A 6,518-nucleotide genomic window follows, 5' to 3' on the forward strand; every position below is an offset into this window, starting at 1 on the left:
AAGGCAGGCAGCTGGGGGCAAGAACTGAAGCAGAGATCATGGAGGTGGGGCGGAGGTGCTGCTCACCCGTTCCTTCCTTGGTCTGCTGGGCCATCTTCCTTATACAGCCAGGCACAGCGCTGCCAACAGCAAACTACCCCTCCTACATCAATTAGCCATCAAGAAAATATCCCAGAGTCACGCCAATCTGGAAGCGAGCCCTCATTTGAGGATCCCTCTTTTCAGGTCTGTCCACACACCTGTGGTTCTCTATGTGGCAGTTACCAAGTATAGTAACTACCAAGTATTATTCACAGGGCACAACCATGCTTTGAGAACGGAAAACTAGAAGGTGACTACTTGAATCTTACCAGTGAGGTGTGGTGTTGGAAAGAGCTAATAACCAAGCCAAGGTCACAGTGTCACTAAGGGTCTTGCCTGTGCTTGGCATTCATAAATCACCCCACCCCGCCCCCAATCTTTGTGCAGACCTTACCTTTATCTTCGGGTTGTTGCTTTTGTTTCTTGGTCACCGAAATGGAAGGGAGAAATCCAGCTGAGGCATGGGCTAAGACAGCAAGGGAGAGAAGTAAAGAGAGCTCAGCAGCGGTAATCGGATCACAGCTGGGGTCTCTGCACATTACAGACGTGTGCATGGATGGCTGACTATAAAAATCATAAATCATTCTACGAAGTATTTATGGAGTAATAGCTACAAATCACTGAGTGCCTCAGAAAGCAGTGTTAGACAAATATGAAAAACTAGGAGTATAAAAACAGACAGCAACTTTAGATCTACAGCCTATGCATTAGAAGAAATGAAATTGCTTTATTCATCCAAATGATCAATGCAAAATGGGGAAGGCAGAGTTATTGTGTTCTCCGGAAGGGTGACCAGCCTGGCTTCCCTAAGGATTAATGTTGTGTAAACATGTTTATTGTCAACTGAAGAAATATTCTCTGGTTCAGTGAGAGGGCAAAACACTGCTAGTTTGGTCTCAGTGGAAGTGATCCTCTTATCTTTGGGACACTAGTTTCTGTAACTTTAAACATTTTATAGTAGATACAAAATTGTATAATCAAATATAAATTTTTAAGCAGGACCTCACTGTGGAGCCTAGGCTGGCCTGGAACATGCTATGTAGTCCAGACTATCCTCCAGCTTTATTCTTTCTGCCCTAGGGTATAAATATTATAGATGTATACAACCCTAGGGTATAAATATTATAGATGTATACAACCCTAGGATATAGATATTATAGATGTATACAACCCTAGGGTATAGATATTATAGATGTATACAACCCTAGGGTATAGATATTATAGATGTATACAACTCTAGGGTATAGATATTATAGATGTATACAACCCTAGGGTATAGATATTATAGATGTATACAACCAACTTTGGATCAAGTAGTATACTTTTTTCTGTAATCCATGTCTGGGTTTTTTGAAAAGACTATTCTGACAGTCTGTCTCAGGACAGTTTAGTCTCATGTTCTGAAAGTGTGCCAAAATGAGAGGAAACAGAACTATTTCCATTTTGTTATCACTAAAATTCTTGTACAAATATCCAGAAAAGGCTCTGTGAGTTTAGCTGTAAAATACTTGACTACAGAACTATAAATAAAAAAAAGAAAATTATCTTATTTTTTCCCTCAAAATCATTTTTAAAAGAGAATTAAGCTGTATATGTCTAGAAACACTTAGAGTTCCATAATTTGTAACAAGAAATAAAAACAACTAAATTAATACTACATAATTCTTTTTTTCCTTTTTTTCCATTTTTTATTGATATATCTTTTATTTACATTTCAAATGATTTCCCCTTTTCTGGGTCCCCACTCCATGCAAGTCCCATAAGCCCTCTTCCGTCCCCCTGTTCTTCCATCCACCCAATACTACATAATTCTAAGTTGATCTGACAAGGCATTATACAATCAGTAAAATAATAAACATACCGTCTGAGAAAACTAAAAGAATATTTGTAGCATATTTTGAAAAGTTTAACACAGAAAGTTGTATCTACATATTATAATGACATCCACATAAAAACTACTTATACAGGTAAACTATGAAAGAAATAAAACAGAATATAAGCATCTACCATACTAGTTTATCAGTGAGTATATTCTAGGTTATGTTATGGTAGCGGAAGTCCCTAAGTGTTGGTGTCTCAAGGCAAAGCTTGTACTATATATATGGTGAGGCTGTGCTCACTATAATCCTTCTGGAACTTAGGCTAAAGATGCCCTTGCTTGTCAGCCTTGTCAGAGGAACACGGTTGCTACTATGGTTTGTAGATGCTGCATGATAACAAAATAGGTCACTCCGCTTCCGTTTATGTGCCCAGATGCAAATCATCGCGAGTGGCATGAGAGGCGACGAGGGAGAGACGTCCATGCTGACTGGCAGTGCTACTGATCTCAACAAGATCGGTGGAGCTGTGTTTTTTTCAAATATCTCACAGTGCTAAAATATGTTTTCTGTGATCATTACTTCCAATTCCATCTGGGAGACAGAAATTGAGAGTTGAGGATGTGGAGCATGAATCTTTCAAAGGGAGACTCCGAATGGAAAATTCTTTTATCCAAACACTTAAAGTGCATCAAGATGATAACCAGGTTCATGTTGGGAAATAGAGTTTGATTGAAAAATATTTCTGATTTCACATCCCTTTAATATGTAATTTATCAATTACACAGAAGAAAAGCACTGCGAGGAGGCACTCTTGTTATAAATATTTATAAATGTAGTCAGGAGAATACATATTTTGCTTTTGTCTATTAGAACAGTTTGCCTCAGCAAGCAATCAACAGTAAAGAAAATATATTTTACAGTAGTGAAGTTATAAATATCCAAGTAAGCAAATGCCTGAGAAATATCAATGGAGAACAAATGGGAGATAGGAAGATGTTTGGCAAAGATCATCAGCTTTGACATCAAGCGTTCAGACTTTGAACCACGATCTGTTCATCACACGACCTCAGGCAATGTGAGCTAACTTCTTCCTTAAGTGGAATGAACATTTTCTCCCTTGCAGGCATTAAAACTTGAAACATAACCTATGGACGCCACTTAGGAGCACACCTGACACCCTACAGATAAGCTCTCAGTTATTTGTGTGTTAGTTGGATACTGCAGAAATGTTTGTCAGCTACAGCTATGCAATCATCTAGCTTTTCAGAGGGGGGGGGGGTGTCTGTTAAATTCCTCTCTGTGGGGCATAGAGAGATTTAGGGAAGTCCACTACCATCTGGCTCTTCTCCCTAAATGAAGACACTGTTCACATGGAATTGTATAGGTGCCTGTCTTTCAAGACCTAGTCAGAATGGGAAGATAGCTATTGCTGTGCACCAAGTTGTGTTCACAGCGAGCACTGGTAAATAATCAAAGGCGATCATGACAGCCAGCCGAACACTCTCTTGAGGATATATGTTGAGCAAACTCTGAGAGCCAGCCAAGGGAGAGAAATGGAGCCAGGCTTAGGCAGGAAGTGGGAGCTGGCTTAGAACCAAGCTGCCTTGGGTCTGTTCTGTCATCTACAAAGTCATCAGGGGTTATTGACAGGTCACCTCGAACACTGAGGTGGCTGTGTTATGGAGCAGAGAAACCAGAGCCAGGTTGGTTGGTGAGATTGAGGGACACCTGAGTCTTCGTGTGACTCAGTCCATTTTCATTCTCCTCTCTCCCTCCCTCCCCCCGCTCTCTCTCACTGCTCTCTTTGTCTCTCTGTCTCTCTCTCCTTCCCTCCCTCCCTCTGCATGTGTATACGATATGCAGATGTGTGTATGTGTTTGAGTGGGTATGTCCTCACCTGTACATGGACACACAAAGACTAGAGGCTGATTTCTGGTGTCTTCATAATGCTTTTCACTTTAATTTTGAAGCAGTGTCTCCCACTGAGCCTTGAATTTGCTGCTTTGGCCCAGAATCCATGCTTCTCCTTTTGCCTGGCTCTCCAGATGTATACCTCTCACTTTTACTTGGGATCTGGGGATCTGAAGTCAGGCGTTCATTCTTGGCTAGTGAGCATATTACCGTCTACCTAACTCCTTTCTTCCCTGATCCGGATCACTCTATGGGCCCTGCTTCCTTTGTCTGGTACTGCAAGCAGTAATGGCATAGGCACACAAGCCAAAGGAAACCTCCAAAGCTGGGGCTATATTGAAAAAGAGAGGCAGCAAATTGGATTGGTTCCTGCCAGAGAGGTGAGATTACTCGTGAAGTTCTGTGACCCTTCTGATGCTGAGCTGAGGGCCCTGAGATACCCAAATGTACCACAGGCTTCTTATGACTGTGCAGAGAAAAAAAGTGTCGAAGTTTCTGTGGCTTCAGCCATGACAAAGCTTGTCTTCAGGGGAAAGCCTAAGTTTACCCCGTCTCTGATTACCTTAGCCTCCCCAGCCGGCCACGGCAGGTGCTGCTCCGGCTCTGTGCTTTGTGAACCACTGGAGTTCGTTCCTTCACGTACATGGAGTCTTGTGCTTTCAATAAAGCTGTGAGCTGTTCACAGAGGAAGGCAGGCTTCCACGGTCCTTTCCTCCTCTGCACAGGATTCCCCAGTGTTTGCATACAGAGGGACTGTTGACTTAAGGGTTCTCTGAAATCACGTGTTTATTTGGAAACCTTGATGCAGAAAGGGTAGGTTTGGTTTCTTTTCAATCTTATTCTAAAGACCCAGATATACACCTATACAAAAGAAATTTAAATTACATTTTAATTCTTTATTGCTCTCTCTCTCTCTCTCTGTGTGTGTGTATGTGTGTGTGTGTGTGTGTGTGTGTGTGTGTGTGTGTGTGTGTGCTCGTGTGTCTCATGGTGCATTTGTGGAGGTCAGGGGACATGTTGTGGGAGTTGGTTCTCTTCTTCTACATGTGAAGACAAGCAGACCCTGGGTTTTAGAATACTGGAACAGGAATCTCCAAGGCAGTGAGAGACCCTATCTGAAAAACTAGGATTAGAAATGATAGAAGAAGATACTCAGTATTGGGCTCTGGCCTCCATCAGTACACGCATGATCAAACAAACCTGTACACGCATGAGCACACGTGCATATAGCACACAAAGAAACTCCTTTGCTTCCCTTGAAGTTTGTCTTTACAGTTTGATGAAACTATTATATTATGATCTGATTTCTCAACCAGTGTTCATTAAATGTCACCTGGCCATTCCTGATGCTTGTCCTCATGTAAACACCGTAATTACTGCCTGAATAGCATAATTCAATTTTAACAGCTCTTCCCTGTACTCTTCATTATTACAGCTCTTGTCAAAGAATATGTAGCCCACAGTGCTCCCTCTCTCACTTGATACGTGAACCTGAAACAGACAACCTGTACTTAGCATTATCAGTAAAATAATGTCAATAAATTCTGCCTGATGATCTCCAATCTTGGCTTATTAGGGAAGCCCTGGATCATGGTGGCTAGGTGGCTGTAATATTTACAATTATGGCGAACAAGACAAAATCAGTGCACCCAAAACATAGCAGGAAGACATTAGGTCATAGATCCTATGATTGAATCTTGAAATTTAGCTATTCTCTGACTACTTATTTGACATAGATGTAGATCATCAAAATCATCTTAATTTGATTTAAAATGAGTGGAAATGGCAAGGTCTGAGAGAAAAGCCTTCCTCCTGAACACAGTTCAGTATCTAGGATGGTCATCTGGCATGACCAGGGACTTGAAATAAAAGGGTCTTCAAAGGGGGGGTTGAGCCTCCCTAGGCATCATGGGAAAAAGCGTAGACGCTGCCTGACCGCTCTAGTTAAAACAGCCATGCAGTCTTCCCGAGGGTGACTCCCCAGACAAACTCATCCGCACCATTCCTGCTGGGGTGGGCTCTCTGGAGCCTCACCATTGCTGGGGAAATCCTGCGATGGTGCAAAAGCTGCCCTTCCTCTCCCCCAATGCCTGAGTACTCATGACTCATGAAAACAGAACAAGCATCCCCACATGAGGTGACTCTGCAGTTTCCCTGCTAATGCTCGGGTCTGTCAGGATCGGGCATTTTATCTACTGCCTCTTCAGCCACGCCTGGCATGCCACAACCCTCTTGTGTCTGTGGTCTTCTGAACTGTATCAGGTTCTAACCAGGACTCTTACTCTTAAATCCTGCGGAGGTCTAGGATCCCCTTTCCCAAGATCCAAAGGTCTAAGATCTGCATGTTTGTCCTTCAGTTCACTGTCTGGTATTCTCAGCCTTTACCTTCTATGAGAATTAATTTGAATAATTACATAAGTAGTATAAATGAGCCCTTCTACATCAAATTGGTGACCACTGCTCATAACAAAAACAAATAAAGACAAAATACACACACATCTAACAAATGCACTAGAAATGAATCTCAATTTTTTTTTTTTACTATCCTTTTTCTCCAGTTTTTCTTACATTGTTAATGTCTTGAAGCTTCAGGGTTTTTTCTAAAATAAATGTGCTAAAGTAAAAAAAATTATTCATTGCTCCCCAGTTCTAAAATACCTTATATCAATGAGCACATTAAGCTCATTTAATTGGTTCAAGTAAGTA

Source organism: Apodemus sylvaticus, chromosome 12 (assembly GCF_947179515.1).
Source record: "Apodemus sylvaticus chromosome 12, mApoSyl1.1, whole genome shotgun sequence".
NCBI classification, from domain to species: Eukaryota; Metazoa; Chordata; class Mammalia; order Rodentia; family Muridae; genus Apodemus; species Apodemus sylvaticus.